This window comes from Oncorhynchus mykiss, chromosome 3 (genome assembly GCF_057628025.1).
Source record: "Oncorhynchus mykiss isolate SJ-2025 chromosome 3, ASM5762802v1, whole genome shotgun sequence".
Lineage (NCBI taxonomy): Eukaryota > Metazoa > Chordata > Actinopteri > Salmoniformes > Salmonidae > Oncorhynchus > Oncorhynchus mykiss.
Window position 1 is genome coordinate 43582841 of NC_143024.1, and position 19297 is coordinate 43602137.

The 19297-nt window shown below is 42.4% G+C and overlaps 1 long non-coding RNA gene across 1 annotated transcript; it reads left to right on the forward strand.

Annotated features, from left to right (window-relative positions):
• Window positions 1-2783: 2783 nt before the first annotated feature.
• LOC149984553 (uncharacterized) lies at window positions 2784-5526 on the forward strand. The gene is made up of 2 exons (XR_016494964.1): window positions 2784-3110; window positions 4798-5526. It is a non-coding gene; the product is annotated as an uncharacterized LOC149984553 (long non-coding RNA).
• The last annotated feature ends 13771 nt before the right edge of the window (window positions 5527-19297 follow it).

The window sequence follows — 19297 nt, forward strand, 5'->3', positions numbered from 1 at the left end:
TGGTCTTGTTCCATCTTGATTATGGTCCGGTAATATGGTCAAGTGCAGCAAAGAAATACCTAGCAAAGCTGCAGCTGGCTCTAAACAGTGCAGCATGTTTTGCCCGTAACTGCACATAGAGAACTAACGTCAACAACATGCATGCCAGTTTTCCCTGGTTGAGGGTTGACAAGAGATTAACTGCTTCTGCTCTCGTTTCTAGGAGAAACATTACTGTGATGAAAATGTCAGATTGTCCAACCTGGTCTCATAGCATTTCGTGTTATTCTGTATGTAAATCTGAGACACTCCATTTAGTATGATATGTTATGTTTTATATTGTAACGACCCGCACAGACAGCTGTGTGTTATGTGTTAGGCTAGTAGGTGGTTGTGTTGTACTTACCAGTACCCAGTGTTCGCGGGGTCCGACATGCCAATCAACCTGCTATCTGCCAATCGCGGGAATGCCTGGAACGTTCTGATGCCGGGCATCCTGGCGGTTGGCGGAGTGGCGTGGAGGGGGGTAGTGCAGGGGATGGAGCATTGGAAGTTAAGACCAGGTTTAGCCTTTGTTCTCTCTCTTACCTCTGAGCTTCACAAGAGAAGGTCACGATTAGCTTGTGGGTTATCTTTCATTTCTTTGGCGTGGGCTACGGCCAAACAGTAGCCTGTGTAAAGTTGGTTTAATAAACCGTCAATTCATAAACTCAATCCTCTGTCTGGACAATTGTTCCTTTATGATCTAGTCAGGTCATTTTAATATGTATTCATTTTTTTGTGGATGTCCATCATCCATTTTGTATGATATGTTATGAATTACAATTCGTATGACATGTTATGAATTTGCTGAAGGCAAAATATGTTACGAATTTGAAAAATGTATGATCTGTAATGAATTCCAATTTGTTGTGGCTAACGTAATCTAGGTGGCTAACACTAACGTTAGCTAGCTGGCTAACATTTGCTGGGCTAGGGGTTAAGGTTAGGGGTTAAAGTTAGGAGTTAGGTTAAAGGGTTAAGGTTAGGGGAAGGGTTAGCTAAAAGGGTTAAGGTCAGGGTTAGGGGAAGGGTTAGCTAACATGCTAAGTAGTTGCAAAGTAGATGAATAGTACTGTAAGTCGTTGAAAAGTTCTAATTAGCTAAAATGCTAAAGTTGTCCGTGATGACATTCGAACATGCAACATAACATATCAAGGGATAAAATAACAATACTGAGTGTAAAATGACACACTATCACATTCTAACACACACAATTTACACACATATTATTATTTAGTCATATTGTTTGAAAATTGTTGTATTTTACATTTGTGGGACTGTTCTTGTCCAACAGTGTATCAGTGTTGTATTACTCGTCGTGTTCATTTTTTGTATGTGACTCCAGGAAGAATAGTTGCTGCTTCGGCAAAAGCTAACGGGGATCCGAAGAAATCGAACCAAACCAAAATAGTTCAAACTGACCAATGCCAGGAAGGCTGTGGGTCCGTATGGAGTCATACCCCAGGTACTCAAGAACAGTGCTGAGCAGCATTGCTGAATTATGCACTTTATCTGCATGCAGTCACTGTCTACCTCCATTGTACCTATACCGTGGAAATCCTCCTGCATTGTGCCTGTATCCAAAAATGCCAACTTCAGGCCTGTTGCACCTATAATATTTTGGGAGTCTCAAGGTTCTGCTAGCCTAAGTTAGAATACCTCATGATAAGCTGTAGACCACACTATTTACCAAGAGAGTTTTCACCTGTATTTTTTGTAGCTGTCTATTTACCACCACAAACCGATGCTGGCTTTAAGATCACACTCAACGAGCTGTATAGGGCCTTAAGCAACAAGAACATGCTGATCAGAGGTGGCACTCCTAGTGGTCAGTGATTTTAATGCAGGAAAACTTAAATCCATTTTACCTAATTTCTACCAGCATGTCACATGTGAACTAGAGGGATGAAAACTCAAGATCACCTTTACTCCACACACAGAAATGCATACAAAGCTCTCCCCCTCCCTCCATTTGGGAAATCGAACCATAACTCTATCTTCCTGATTTCTGCTTACAAGCAAAAACTCAAACAGGAAGTACCAGTGTTGAGCTCAATATGGAAATGGTCCGATGAAGCAGATGCTAACCTAACCTAACTATTTCCCTAGCACAGACTGGAATATGTTCCAGGATTCATCTGATGGCCTTGAGGAGTTTACCACAATAGTCACCGGCTTCATTAATAAGTATATTGATGACTTTGTCCCCACAGTCACCATATAGTGCATTGGGAAAATATTCAGACCCCTTGACCTTTTCCACATTTTGTTAAGTTACAGCCTTATTCTAAAATTGATGAAATAGTTTTTTTTCCCCTCATCAATCTACACACACAATGACAAAGCAAAAAAAGTTTAGTTTTTTTCCACATTCATTACATTTTTTACAAATTAATTATTCAGACCCTTAAAACCTTTTAAGGATGCTGCGAATTTTCGCAGCTTTTTGTTAAAAATCGCGCAACATTTCAAAGTCCTGCTACTCATGCCAGGAATATAGTATATGCATATGATAAGTATGTGTGTATAGAAAACACTCTGAAGTCTCTAAAACTGGTAAAATTGTGTCTGTGGCTATAACAGAATGTGTTTAGGAGTAAAAATCCACAAAAAACACACAAAAAACACACAAAATAAATTAATCCGCCGTTTACAACGCCTACAGCTTCCACACGATGTCGCCAATACTGGCATTTCTTAGCACATTTATCCTTGGTGGGATGACGTATAGGCACTTCCTGTCTTGAGGTGCACCCAGGAAATTATGAAAGTAAAAAAAATGGACGATGATTTCAATACTTGCTGCTATCGAATACAGATCGCCCCGTGATCAATTTGATCGATTATTAACGTTTATTAATACCTAAAGTTGGTTTACAAAAGTCGTTGAAGTGATTTGTAAAAGTTTATAGGCAACTTTTTTAATTTTAAAAAGTGACGTTGCGTCTCGTAAAGGTGACTTTTCCTTGGATCAGACGGCCTTCATAAATGGACATTTTGGACATACTTTGACGGATTTAATCGGGAAAAAGACCCAATTGTGATGTTTATGGGACATATAGTAGTGCCAACAGAGAAGCTCGTCAAAGGTAATGAATGTTTTATATTTTATTTCTACGTTTTGTGTAGCGCCGGCTACCGCAAAATCTGTTGTTTAGGTGACGTTTTGGTATTTTGCATGCTATCAGATAATAGCTTCTCATGCTTTCGCCGAAAAGCATTTTACAAATCTGACTTGGTGGCTAGATTCACAACGAGTGTAGCTTTAATTCAGTACCTTGCATGTGTGTTTTAATGAAAGTTTGAGATTTATCGAGTACTATACTATAGTACTATAGGTGGATCTCTGAAATTTCCGCTGAGGTGTTCCTGTGCAGGAACCACGTCGGTAAGATTAACTCAGTACTTTGTTAAAGCACCTTAAAGCACAGCCTCGAGTCTTCTTGGGCATGACACTACAAGCTTGGCACACCTGTATTTGTATTTTCTCCAGAGATGGTCGATTGGATTCAAGTCTGGGCTCTGGCTGGGCCAGTCCAGGCTAATCAAAGACTTGTCCCGAAGCCACTCCTGCGTTGTCTTGGCTGTGTGCTTAGGGTCGTTGTAGATTTGGAAGGTGAACCTTCGCCCCAGTCTGAGGTCCTGAGCGCTCTGGAGCAGGTTTTCAGTAAGGATCTCTCTGTACTTTGCTCCATTAATCTTTCCCTCAACCCTGACAAGTCTCCCAGTCTTTGCAGCATAAAAACATCCTCATAGCATGATGCTACCACCACCATGCTTCGCCGTAGGTATGGTGCCAGGTTTCCTCCAGATTAGACCCTTGGTATTCAGGCCAGAGAGTTCAATCTTGGTTTCATCAGACCTGAGAATATTTTTTCTTATGGTCTGAGTCCTTTAGGTGCATTTTGGCAAACTCCAAGCGGCCTGTCATGTGCCTTTTACTGATTAGTGACTTCCATCTGGCCACTACCATAAATGCCTGATTGGTGGAGTGCTGCAGAGATGGTTGTCTTTTCGGAAGGTACTCCCATCTCCACAGAGGATCTCTAAAGCTCTGTCAGACTGACCATCTGGTTCTTGGTCACCTCCCTGACCACGGCCGTTCTACCCCGATTGCTCAGTTTGACCAGGCGGCCAGCTCTAGGAAAAGTCTTGGTGTTTCCAAACTTCCTCCATTTCAGAATGATGGAGGTCACTGGAGGCTCTGGAGCAACGAACCGCCCTTGATGTCTCTGCCTGGCCGGTTCCCCTCTCTCCACTGGGATTCTCTGCCTCTAACCCTATGACAGGGGCTGAGTCACTGGCTTACTGGTGCTCTTTCATGCCGTCCCTAGGAGGGGTGCGTCAATTGAGTGGGTTGAGTCACTGATGTGATCTTCCTGTCTGGTTTGTTGCCCCCCCTTGGGTTGTGCCGTGGCGGAGATCTTTGTGGGCTATACTCGGCCTTGTCTCAGGATGGTGGTTGAAGTTGGTGGTTGAAGATATCCCTCTATTGGTGTGGGGCCTGTGCTTTGGTAAAGTGGGTGGGGTTATATCCTTCCTGTTTGCCCCTTTCCTGTTTGCCCCTTTCTTGGGTATCATCGGATGGGGCCACAGTGTCTCCTGACCCCTCCTGTCTCAGCCTCCAGTATTTATGCTGCAGTAGTTTATGTGTCGGGGGGCTAGGGTCAGTTTGTTACATCTGGAGTACTTCTCCTGTCCTATCCGGTGTCCTGTGGGAATTTAAGTATGCTCTCTCTAATTCTCTCTTTCTCTCTTTCTTTCTCTCTCTCGGAGGACCTGAGCCCTCGGACCATGCCTCAGGACTACCTGGCAACATGATTCCTTGCTGTCCCCAGTTCACCTGGCCGTGCTGCTGCTCCAGTTTCAACTGTTCTGCCTGTGATTATTATTATTTGACCATGCTGGTCATTTATGAACATTTGAACATCTTGGCCATGTTCTGTTATAATCTCCACCCGGCACAGCCAGAAGAGGACTGGCCACCCCACATAGCCTGGTTCCTCTCTAGGTGTCTTCCTAGGTTTTTGCCTTTCTAGGGAGTTTTCCTAGCCACTGTGCTTCTACACCTGCATTGCTTGCTGTTTGGGGTTTTAGACTGGGTTTCTGTACAGCACTTTGAGATATCAGCTGATGTACGAAGGGCTATATAAATACATTTGATTTGATTTGACTGTGTTCTTGGGGACCTTCAATGCTGCAGAAATGTTTTGGTACCCTTCCCCAGATCTGTGCCTCAACACAATCCTGTCTCGGAGCTCTACGGACAATTCCTTCAACCTCATGGCTTGGTTTTTACTCTGACATAACCTGTTAACTGTGGGACCTTATATAGACAGGTATGTGCCTTTGCAAATCATGTCAAATCAATTGAATTTACCACAGGTGGACTCCAATCAAGTTGTAGAAACATCTAAAGGATAATCAATAGAAACAGTAGGCACCTGAGCTCATATAAGGGTCTGAATACTTATGTAAATAAGGTATTTCTGTTTTTTTTTTAAATACATTTGCTTTCGCTTTGATATTATGGGGTATTGTGTGTAGATTGATTAGAATAGGACTGTAACATAACAAAATGTGGAAAAAGTCCAGGTGTCTGAATATTGTCTGAATGCACTGTATGTGCATATCCCAACCAGATGCCATGGATTACAGGCAACATACGCACTGAGCTAAAGGCTAGAGCTGCCACTTTCAGGGAGCAAGACACAAATCCGGGCACCTATAAGAAATTCCTCTACGCCCTCCGGAAAATCATCAAAATGGCAAAGCGTCAATACAGGAATAAGAGTGAATCCTACCACACCGGCTCTGATATTCATTGTGACAGGGCTTGCAAACTATTACGAATTACAAAGGGTGACCCAGCCGAGAGCTGCCCAGTGACGCGAGCCTACCAGACGAGCTAAATGCCTTCTATGCTCGCTTCGAGGCAATCAAAACTTAGCCATACGTGAGAGCACCAGCTGTTCCAAACGACTGTATGTTGTGAATAATACCTTTAAACGGGTTAATATTCAGAGCATGTGCTGACCAGCTGGCAAGTGTCTTCTGACCAGCTGTCAACCTCTCTCTGACCCAGCCTGTAATACCTACAGGTTTCAAACAAACTACCGTAGTCCCTGTGCCTAAGAACGCCAAGGTAGCCTATCTAAATGACTACAGCCCCTTAGCACTCACATCTGTAGCCATGAAATGTTTGAAAGGCTGTTCATGACTCACATAAACAACACCATCCCAGAAACCCTGGACCCACTCCAATTTGCATACCACCCCAACAGATCCGCAGATGACGCAATCACTATTGCATTCCACACTGCCCTCTCCCACATGGACAAAAACAACATCTACGTGAGAATGTTGTTAATTGACTACAGCTCATCACTAAGCTAAGGGCCCTGGGACTGAACACCTCTCTCCATAACTGGATCCTGGACTTCCTGATGGACCGCCCCCAGGTGGTGAGGGTAGGCAACAACACATCCACCGCGCTGACCCTCAATACAGAAGCCACTCAGCGGTGCATGCTCAGTCTCCTCCTGTACTCCCTTTTCACCCATGACGATTTCACTACATAGTCTACACTTGTTGTATTTGGTGCATGTGACCAAAAAATATTGATTTGACCCTATGAGCACAAGACGTTGAAAATATGTATTTTGGGTAAAAATATATTTAACCAATTTTGCTCACCTGGAAGGCTAAATACAACTCATCGAAAACGTTGCGTTCCTCGTCCAATGAGAAAGAGAAAGATACCATGGCAGGTTGCTACCAAACTCGTCTCAGGATTTTGAGTTCTTTTAAATGTCTCCATCTGTCCTCGTTCCCTCAACCAGTGCTCCCCATGCATTTCTCAGTAGGTTGAGTTACCCAACGTCTGCATAAGTAGCACACTTCTCTTTGTTGGCGGGGTAAATTGATATTTCACTATTTTTTGCAAAGTGACACAACTCTCAAAAGTAGCCCCGGACCCCGTCCATGCATGACATTACCACGTCTGCCTTTAATTAAAAAACAAAATGGCAGGATGAGAAATATGAGCAAATATTTGAATTTCAGTCACTATCGCCTTTCCCTTATTTCACACAGTCTGCATCCATGGAATGTGGCCATACTTGAGAATACACAATGATGTGATCAGTCAGAGAGCATTAGAGCTAGGGTAGTGGAGAAAGGAAAGTGCTATGAATGGAGACTGCTGTGAATGAGAGACTATGGAAATACAGTAGTCTTTCGTACCCAGGTGGATTACACAAGGAGGCCCAGCACACATTATGGTGCGCATTTTCAACTCATGAACTTCATATGTACTTCTCAAGTTTCTCCATCATGTAGCCTAAGACTTATTCATACAGACACATATGCATGCACACACACACACACACACACACACACACACACACACACACACACACACACACACACACACACACACACACACACACAGACACACACACACACACACACACACACACACACACACACACACACACACACACACACACACTGAAATGAAAGAATGAAGAGAGGTCATCCACAGGGCAAAAATTGGTCCTCAATGAAAGAGGAAAACCTAAGACAGAGGAAAACTGTCATGGAAGATGTTTTACACATACACTCTTAGAAAAAAATGGTTCTTAGGATGTCCCCATAGGAGAACCCTTTTTGGTTCCAAAAGGGTTCTACATGGAACCAAAAGGGAGGGGTTATTTTTGTGGAAAGCTGAAGAACCTTTTTTCCTAAGAGAGAACAGTAGAGGCCTAAAGACATTTTAAAGAATAAATACTGATCAGAATGGAGTAACACATACATATGAATGGAGTGAAAATAGATCTGGGAAGGGTAAGGCTGGATGAAGTTCAATGGGAGGACATTTAGTTTTCACAACTTTTGAAGCCTGAGTGTACAAAACTGCAATGCTGCTGGGTTTTTCAAGAATGGTCCACCACCTAAAGGACATCCACCCAACTTGAAAAAACTGTGGGAAGCATTGGAGTCAACATGGGCCAGCATCCCTGTGGAACGCTTCGACACCTTGCATGCCCAGACGAATTGAGTCAGTTCTGATGGCAAAAGGGTGTGCAACTCAATATTAGGAAGGTGTTCCTAATGTTTTGTACACTATATCTATTGTAGGTCCATCCACTAGTTATGCACTGCATGAAGAGAAGTGTATTTGCTATGTCATAGCTTCTCTTCTCGTATCGTTTACTGCTACAAACAAATGACACGCTAACCGAAGAACAACAGTGCAGTGCACTATCCCTGACTTTCACTCTTCACTGCAGTGGACAAAACAACAAAAAGACAGTGTTCATTGATTGAATGTCCACCAGGTGGTGCAATGAAAGGCAATGGAGTTACACATTTTCTGGCGGTACTTTTAATGACCAGAAGATGGCGCCAATAGCGCATGAATCACGAATGCAGCGTTTTGTGGTTCACCACATTCAATTTCAATGTTGATGCATATTTGACTTCATTAAAGCACATCTTTATCTGCGTATGTCTATTCCTAGAGTTTACTAGCTCCTTTAGTCTCATTTACTCTAGATAGCCTCTGTGAATTTGTAAGAGCCTTCATATGGGAATCTATTCAAAGGAAGCCATTGTTTCTCATTATCTGCAATATTACAAACAGAAAGTTATGATGGAAAAACCTATGACCAATATAAAGGTGGCTCACTGAGCAAAGACATCAGAACAACTTCCAATTGTGATATTTCATTCAATGTGAAATAAATTGTTGGAAGCCCCAACGCCGATTTATGGTTGTAATCTGGGTTAATATGAGACAAAATGATGAGCAACTGCAAACTTCAAATAACAAGAAAACAATGTTTAGCCAACCAATCGCCCTGTGACCTCGCGCCATGTGTTCATTTAAGGCGACATACAAATAATAATTGATGCTACGTACGTGTGTAATTTGTGCTCATAACCGGAACTGTGTGTCCACAGTCCACCACCACAATGAATGTAGGGAAAAAGAGAACACCTCAGCTTGGGCACACAGAACAATACTGCAGTGTTTTCCTAGTGGAGAATCCCACTATTTTGCCATTCAAATCTGCATACCTAGAATGCAGTGAGGGTGGGGGATGTGGTGAATGTGGCACACTACTAACACTGTCCTGCCTGTTTAGCCTGCTGCTCTACCCACTCAAAAACACACATCTGGACAAATGCTCATGTTCACACACAAACATACAGTATGTGTAGATATGTGTCACAGTTCAAAAGGACAGTGTGATTTTCGACTAATATTCAAGCATAATGTTATACGTTACAGTAAAAAGATCCAACCTTGTCTGAAGCAGATCCGATTGAAGCCAGCGGTGGAGGTGCAGTGTCAGACAATGATAATGTGTCTGTTACACCAAAGTATCACAGAAAATAATAACCTATTCTACCGGTGTGATCCAAGGAAGCCACGCAAATGCAATATTTTTTTCATTCAGCTCACAACAAGCACAGACACACTTTACCAGGCTGGGCAAGGAGCGAGTGGTGGGAGACAACGAGGAACTCCCTCTAAAACAGAACTTGGTGCCAGTTTCCCTCCAAAAACCACATCACGGAGGCATAACTGGGTTATAATAATGCGTTTGGTGAGCGAGTTTCATAACCGTCTAGACATTGGGACAGCGCCGCCATGCCAGTCTAGCAGCCTTAATATGAGACCACCTCTCCACTCCAGCCAGCCAGCCAGTTCACATGCATGATGAGATGTAATGGATTTCAGAGGCCATTTTCCACCTTCAGCTCCACTCAGGGTCTGAGGAGCTTTTGGAAGTAAACATGCACACGCAAACTCAAAACATGAATGTGTCCCAACAGAGGACCCAGGGCAGAAATGGGAAGTCTCAGCCGTCTGGGGACCTCTCTAACCAGACCCTGGTATTTATTTCTGGGAAGTGTGGAAAGCGAGCCACACTGAGTCACTCTAGACTTTGGGTCAGAGCCGGTAGAGACTTTTAGAGGGGGAGTAGTGAGTCGGTGGAGGCCAGTGTGGAGCATGCCTATTCTCAGACTGGCTAGAAGGGATTCCCTCTGACAATACCTAAAGCCTTGCTAATCAGGACTTAGTAGAGGGAGGGCTGGATGGGAGGTATGCATGAAAGGTGTGTATGTGTGTGTGTGTGTGTGTGTGTGTGTGTGTGTGTGTGTGTGTGTGTGTGTGTGTGTGTGTGTGTGTGTGTGTGTGTGTGTGTGTGTGTGTGTGTGTGTGTGTGTGAGAGAGAGAGAGAGAAAGAGTGAGAAAGAAAGAATGAGAGAGAGTGATTGATTGAGTGACCGAGTGAGTGAGACAAGTGAGACAAATCTTGAGTGCGTGCGGCCAGCTACTGTACATGATTTACTGTCAGTGTGTGTGCTACTATGACATAAGACCAGCAGAGACGTCAACTGACCCCCATTCCTCACAAGCTTTTAAATAAAAGCAGCATAAACAAACCAACAACTATACTATGCTCATTAATCTTCCCAAATGCAAAAGTCTGACCTGATAACTCATTACAGCGTCGGCTGTATGTCTGAATGTGTGTGTGTGTTCGCATTTGCCTGTGTGTGTGTGTGTGTTCGCATTTGCCTGTGTGTGTGTGTGTGTGTGTGTGTGTGTGTGTGTGTGTGTGTATTTGCACGCACCTCCGGGCGTCTGTTAGTCTTTTTGTATGTTAGTCTGTCTGCATATTTGTCTGGCAGCTTTGCTGTCCTCAATCTCTCTTTACAAGAGAATGATTAAGGGCCCAGACTGTTTCCCAGAAGCCCCAGGGTTACGTAGGTAGCAGCCGTGACACACACACACATTCAGACATACAGCCAGCGGTGTCTTGACACATGGGAGCTGCTGAGTAACAGTGCCTCCTGCTGCCAGATAGGCCAGGCTAACAAACCATGAAGGCATGCAGACTTTCACAACCTCTTACCCAAACTGGAACGCACTGGGGAGAGATGTGTCATCTCAAATGGATGGAGTATACAGTAAAGCATTATAACGCCAGCTCTCCTGTGAAAATACTCCCTCCTTCAGTTAGCGTACTAATGGTTCTCTTTAGGTGTTGAATAATGTACAGCATACGTGGATGAGGAATTTAACCAGGGGCTCAACTTTGGTTTTAGAGGGGGGGGGGGTCCTCCTTCAAACTTTTTGGGGTATCTAAAGCTCATTTCCTGCATTTCTACCAGCCCTTTATGGGTCATTTTGGGGACACTTTTATTTTAATTAAGAATAGAACATATTTCTGAACATGTTTCTAAACACTTCTACATGAATTATGGTACCATCCAAATTAATGTAGAAGTGTTTAGAAACATATTATATTCTTATTTACAATAAAGATAACTCCAAAGCACACTATTTACCATTCATTTATATTAGGCACAAAATAATGTGAAACACAACCAAAACAAACATCAAATGCATCCAACAAGTGTATAGAGTAACAAGCTTGATGTAGTCATCGTGTGCTATGAATGTGGGCCCAAACACTTTAATAAACATACAAGTGAACTTGTCCCAATAATTTTGCTCCCCTAAAATGGGAGGACTATGTACAAAAAGTGCTGTAATTTCTAAACAGTTCACACAATATTGATTAAAGTGACACACAACAGCCCATCAGCTAGGGATTGCCGAAGTAGGTATCCCCCCTGACGTGAGCATGTTTTTAACACTGACTCCTTTTGTCATACAGTATTCCATATAAGGTATCCAGATCTTATGAAAGATGCACAGTATACAGTGCATCTCCTGAGTGGCGCAGTGGTCTAAGGCACTGCATCTCAGTGCTAGAGACCCTGGCTCAATTCCAGGCTGTTTCACAACCGGCCGTGATTGGGACTCCCATAGGCCCAGCGTCGTCCGGGTTAGGGTTTGGCCGGGATAGGCGATCATTGTAAACAAGAATTTGTTCTTAACTGAGTAAATTTGAAAAAGTATAACCTTAATCATGTAATAAATCTAGTGAGTCATAACTTGACATTTCTGCCATCCATTGTGACATTGTAGGAGGATAACCAACCTTCCCATTAATGGCAATGCATTTCTTAGTTGCTGTAAATGCTAGGTTACACAGTTTCTTCTCATAACAGTCTTCAGTATCAACAGTTCCAAGGAAACAAGAGAAGGGAGAATCTGAAGACATGCTGAGATAAAAGAACATACTCTTTGCCAGAATTCAGCCAGCCTTCACAAGTGTGTAACATAATGAAATATGTCCCCTTTTGTGTTTTACACCTCCAGCAAAGTAATTACATTTCTGAGTGGATGATATTCAGTTTCACTGGCATATAGTATGTTCTATGAATGCTCTTAAACTGCAGCAATTTATGTCTGAGACTATATGAACATGGCTGGGCATTCAAACATAGCTATTCATCATCAGCAGCAATGTCTTCCACGTCTTCCTCACATTTTGTACATGTTTTACATGTTTTGTGTCATCAGGAAAAGCCTCTATCAACACTAGACACAGTTCAAATAGCTTCAATCTTTGAAGCTTCTGGCTTGTCCAGTGTTTGCTGCACAGAGAGAATAGCAAAGGTTCACCCCAGTGCCATCAGACTGGTCTTCCCTGGTTGCCTGACCCTGTTGCGACCCCTGTCTACATCTGATCCTGCTTAGATGAGGCATGACAAATCATTTTCTTAGAGTACATTTATACATTATATTAATCAATAATAGATTCAATGGTTCGATAATTGAAATTACCATTATTCCCAGATCCCAGACTGTAGTATACCCATCAACTCAAGATGGAACGTTGTATCCATTCACTTATTGTTATAATACATTGCAAAATTCACCTAAGCTCCGTAGACTGGTCTTCCCTGGTTGTCTGACCCTGCTGGGACCCCTGTCACCATCTGATCCTGCTAAGACATGATGAGTATAGTGCTGTGTACTGACTGTGCACTGTAACAAGGTAGCCTGCCGAGCTGTTTATACTGTGTCAGTGTGAAAAGCAGGTCAATAACATTGCTATATTGATTGTGATTGGGGCAAAAATAATATATCACGTTAGCCAACTTTTGGCTAGCTCTAATGGTACATCAACTGGCAAAAACAAGCCAATTTAATTTAGTTCTGTTGAAACGGGACAAAACAAAGGCTACAAAACATTTCCAAATGCACAACAGCTGTTCGATATTGCTACCTGACAAATAGCTAGAGGCTAGAGCTGAACTGACTGTGGTACTGTAGCTACTAGCTATCTAGCTGGCTAGCTAGTTCATTCACTTCAGACAGAACTTCAGTCGAGAGGGGATGAAACATTAGCTAACATTACATGTCAGTTACACTACTAACTTAGCACTGAGAATGAATACTTTTTCTGTTAAGTGAAATAGAATTTACTTTGCCATCTACATCATTCAAATAAAGAGTAGCCAGTTTCTGCTCTGCTTGCTTTTACAACGCAGAGAATAAGCCCAACATATACAGACAACAGCTGCCTCTATTCGCACACTCTGTGGTGTCCGCGCAGGTCCTAAATCCAGCCGGCTGAAAGCACCAAACAGCCTACCCGACAGCGCTGAGGCGTCCGCATGGTCCTAAAGCACACATTTGCCGCTTTTTGTATCACTAGGCAATGATAAAACTGGGGGGGACAAAAATGCAATTTCAGAATGTGGGGGGGTCATGTCCCCCCCGTCCCTATTGAAAGTTGTGCCCCTGAATTTAACCAAGGGAAAAGCGTTCTGCATCAAATGTTCATCATTCAGACAGCAAATGCTTAACAATGCTTTACCCTAGAAAGGGAGCCGTATCAACAATTTTACACTGTGGAATCTACCCAGACATTGTCATTCACTTTAAGTATTACTGTCGTGTTCCTGAAATGAAAGTTACAGCTTTGTGTTCAGATAGTTACAGCTATCTGTAATTAATTCAAATCCAGCCGTGCTACATGAAGAAACATTAGGATGCCTTTTGTTTGTAGAGGACTGAGTTCCCATTGCTTAAACACACATCTCCTGTCAAGAAACCCGCTCTGTGCCGGATTCAGTTCCTCTCTGCTTAGCTGCTGAAGGTCAGTCTGCCTGGGCTAATCATAGAAAGAGGAGAAAACAAGGAGAGGAGAATTAGAGGAGAGGAGAGGAGAGGAGAGGAGAGGAGAGGAGAGGAGAGGAGAGGAGAGGAGAGGAGAGGAGAGGAGAGGAGAGGAGAGGAGAGGAGAGGAGAGGAAATATATATATCCCGTTTTCTCTCTCTACTGAAACTTGTCCTAGACTCACCACAAGGCTTCCCAGGGCATCCCAATTCAGTCTGTTTGTCTGGGTGATTTTTGTTATCAAACAACATTGCTTACTCTGATTGAGTGTTCAAGGCTATATGCAAGGTTAGACTAAAACTCGTGCAAATCCAACAGAAGCATGAGTCAATAGATTAATCAATAGATCTGCCAAAACAAAGACAACAAAGACAACAAAGATTTAACATGACAATATAACATTGCGAGAAGCGTTTTTAATTGAACGCTAGTTCTTCAAAAAAAAATGTCTTCATATATAATGTGACATATTCGTTATCAAACACACATGTTGAATGTTTTGGGACCACCACTGTACACCAAGCTGACAAGGGAGACATGCTAAGTTGTCTGCAGTCGTAGCAGTAGGGTTTCCCAATGTTTTCCATGGAGAAAGGCCACTCATTATACTATTATACTATTTGGTTCCAGTGTAGAGGGAGCAAACTGCAGCGTCAGTGGTATTCCACTTGATTTGGATCATTGTCGGGGCTTAGGAGCACCTCTCTCAAAAATGGAAAAACACACATAGGATAAAATTACCAGAAATCATGAAGTAGCTATTGGCTGCAGGGTGGGTATGACTTCAAATGTTTTCACAAACGTTTGGCCTATATTCCCAATGGAGGGATATCTTGCAGCAGACAATGATAATGTCTCCTTTGATTTGCAAAGCTGATACACAGATGTAGGATCTTAATTTGATCACCCTGTTGCAGAGAGACTTGTAGTTTATTTGAGGTTTAAAAAAAAGATTCTGAAGTTTGTCATTTCCACTTGGAAATTTCCGACTTGATTTTCCCTTATGAAAAATGTATCAACCCACACAAAAATGCCCATTAATTATAGTTCACATAATAATTAACATCTCCTGTTGCTGCATGACTGTTTTCATGCTGTGGAAAACTTAAATGAAGGTACTACATCTGTAAATATACTATGTAGATGTGACTGAGTGGAAATAAGAGCACAGTTTTCTTTATACTGCACCACAGCTGCGTGTTCGTGTGTGTGTGTTCATGATTGTGTCAGTGTCTGTATCTGTGCGTCCGTACGTGCGTGCGTGCACGTGCGTATGTGTGTGTATGAATGTGTTCTTGTTATACACGTGCTTGTGAGATTGACTAAATGGAATGCATGCCCTCTGAATCACATTGACTTGGGGATAAATTCATCCTGAAGCAGATATGTTCTCACACTCACACTTTGTGCGCGCGCGCGCGTGTGTGTGTGTGTACTCTTCCATCTTATGTCGCTTACTATCTACAAGTGGACTTAAGGTGAAATAAATTAAGTTCTAGGGGATATGTTCTCTGATAAATCAAGTCACTTGCAATTACAATCTAAGGTGAAATTGAAATCCTCTGGTTGTTTAATAGCAAGAAATGACAGCCCAACAGTACAAGTACTTTATGTAAGGCTAATGGGCCAATCATTGTGGTGTGTGTGCACACATCTGTTGTTCTGTATGTGTTAAAAAACTTCTCAGAAGGCATGTTAGACAGCAATGAAAAACTGTTAAAGGATGCATTTACATCATTTAGTAGAAACTGTTATCCAGTGTGACTTACTGAGCAATTGAGGGTTAATTGCCTTGCTCTAAGGCACATCAACAGATTTTTCACCTAGTCAGCTGAGGGATTCAAACCAGCAACCTTCCAGTTACTGGCCCAACGCTCGTAACTACTAGGCTACCTGCTGCCTCTTTTGTCTCTGTGAGGCTGTTGAACCTTTGAGGGTCATTCAGTGTATCCCTCATGTGATACTGGCTCATGTCATATCAAAACCAGATGGTCGTGAATCAATCAAAGGGCCGTCTATAAATACAGTGTGAATCACAACTCTATATTTCTAACAGAGTCTGGAGCATATTTTGGTCTTTTCCTCTTAATAAAAGAGCAGCAGGCAAATAACTTTGGCTAACACGAGAAGCACCCATTACTATTAGACAATTAATTATCCTATTCTCGTCTGACAACATCAAGGAGGTATATTGAGTGTATTCCTCTTTCCCGTACCAAAAACATGAAACACAAACAAAAACGCTGGTGAGGCACCGATATGACATTTTTGGCCGATACCGATATCCGATATTTTCCTTGTGAAAAAAATAACCCTGATACCGATACCGATATTAAAAATGTTTGTGGAATTTGAAGCATTCTAGTACAGTTAAATAGCTAACACACACACATGGACGCAGTGGTCTAAGGCACTGCATCTCAGTGCAAGAGGTGTCACTACAGCCCCTGGTTCGAATTCAGTCTGTATGACATCCTGCCGTGATTGGGAGTCCCATAGGGTGGCGCACAATTGGCCCAGCGTTGTCCGGGTTTGGTCGGGGTAGGCCGTCATTGTAAATAAGAATTTGTTCTTAACTGACTTGCATAGTTAAAGAAAGGTAACACACACACCACACTGACCAAAAAGTTATTTTGTTGGCATTTACGGATGTCCCCATTACCAGTAAAACATAATCAAAACCCATTTCTTTCACATACTTGCTGTGCTGTTTCATTGTTCATTTGTTCAGTCGTTTCATTCTCAACCAGGATTTCTATGGAACGCCGTTTGGATCTTTGCGTGTCAAAAAAGATACACGTCACATAAGCTTGTTGACCAATCACGACCTGATTATGACTGCACATCACATAATGATTTAATTTGTTCATAGATTTTTTACGTAGTTATTACACATTGATTACACTATCACTCAAATTTCATGTCACAAGAATTCAGCAATATGTATGCTATTATGCTGGTAAAGTTGTCTTGCACACCTACAGTGCTGGTCATAAAAAAAGCTAGCTAGCTCATGGATGCAAACAATGTTCTTCCCCAAAAACACTGCAAAACGACATCTGTTTCAGTAGCTATCGTTAGCTAGCTAACTAGGTGTCATCATCTAATACTTATTTCTCTGTACAACATTACCTATGGATTGTGGATCAATGACATGGGGTATCAGTCTACTCAGCGACACCCAGAGAACGTTAGTGTCGTAGCTCTTATTGCGGGACACTGAAACAACTGTGAATTGAGCCACATTTATTGTCAGCCTATGTGTATTGAACACTATTCCCGAGGAAAAACAATACTGCATGGATGTTTTGGAGTCTGATAACTCTGAGGAGGACATTAGGAAAAAATATATTGGGTATTGAGTAGACTGATACCCCATTTCATTGATCCCCAATCCTTAGGTATAGCTGTACAGTGCAATATGAATGTCAATACACACAATAGGCTAACTGGGAAGGAGATTTCACACAGTCACAGTCCCGCGATAAGAGCTACAACGCTAATATTTGCACAAACTCTTCACAGTTGTGTTCTGTGGGTGTCACCGAGTAGACTGATACCCCATTTCATTGCTTCACATTCCAACCTTGTTTAACATTATCTAGTCTAAATATGGCAAGAGGTACTGTTATTTTGAAGGCAAACCGCAAATTCCACTATTGTGCCTAATCCTTATTGTTGCTAGCATCACACCACATACCCCGGTCTGGTCATGCGTCACTAGCCAGATGAAGCTAGCTGGCTGCTTATAACGTTAGCTTTGGGCAACAGGGTTAAGTAGCTGGCAACAACTACCTATTAGCTACCAACTAGCTACCTAGCTAATACTTCCTAAATCATTGCTAAGAATAATGAAAATGATTGCAGTTTCTACTGGTCATTGTTTTCAGGCTGGTTGTATTGATGCTAGCTAGGTACCAAGCTAAAGCTAGCTAGCTACCCCAGAAGCTGCAGTCGAACAAATAATGCTTTATTACCAACGCGGTATTGTAAACACATCGTTCGTGGCCAGTGTTTGCTTGTTTGCAGACATTTTTGAACAGCTTTTACAGTGCTGTGGATAGTAGTGGTGGCACTTGGCTTGCACGTGCAAATTCAGAGCACACAACATTCTATAATAGAACTGTGTTATTTGACGTGTCAAATTAAAAGCTTATTTAACGCGTCAAATAGTGTTATTTGATGTGTATCTTTTTTGACACGCAAAGACCCAAACGGCATTCCATAGTATGTTAATAGTTTTTCGCCATTGAGTTGTCTCGCTGAAATGTTCTTACTCTTTCAAATGACTGCTCGACTTGTTGACTGCTCGATCCACACAGCAGACATTGTGGGCTAGGTTAGGAATGCTGTGTTGCACGTGTAGCACAATTTTACGTGGCGTCATTATGTCATGTACCTACATTATATAGGTATGCACGGTAGCTTTGACATCGGTTTTGCACATCGCCGTTAAACTAGACATCGTGCCGATACCAATGTTGGCATTTTTAGCTAATATCGTCCGATTCCAATATGTTCACCAATATATCATGCATCCCTAAAAAATGGCCATTATCAAACCCCCCTCACACACACACCTGACCCGCTAACCCCACAGCCCTCCCTTGACTTCAGAAAACTGGACAGCTGCCACGGTTTCCTACCAACCCTCTCAAACAGCAGGAAACAGACGAGGGATTCCGTCACAGGGCCTGCGAGAAAGGAAAGCATTGACTAGATACAGGAAAAGAGGAGAAAAGAAGAGGGCAGCCTTGTATTCTCATCCTCCACGCACAAATATCTACCCTGTGTTTTAGAGACCACTTCATAGTGCCAAGTTCTGCTCCTATACAACCTGACCAGATATACCCTTTTCACACTACTGAGCCAAGAGGAGCCAAGCTGTACTGATCCATATTGAAATAGGGAATGTGGAATTAAGTTGCGGAAAGAAAATATCCAAGTCAGCACAAATCGGTTTGGGTTGGCACGATATAGTGTGAAAAACTCTTGGAAGCTTAACAAGAATATGACTTACTACCACAAAACCAGCCATGACAAGGCTATTTTTTACTATTTTACTGCAAGTCACTAGGGACAGCAAAGGACAGGTCCTGGAATCACAGTCACGTGCACACATTGGTCCCAATCTCCTCTTAAAACAAAGTACAATACACACAGTAACATCCAGCTGAGTATACACCATATTTTGGTTCATAGTCATTGTTCTGTGC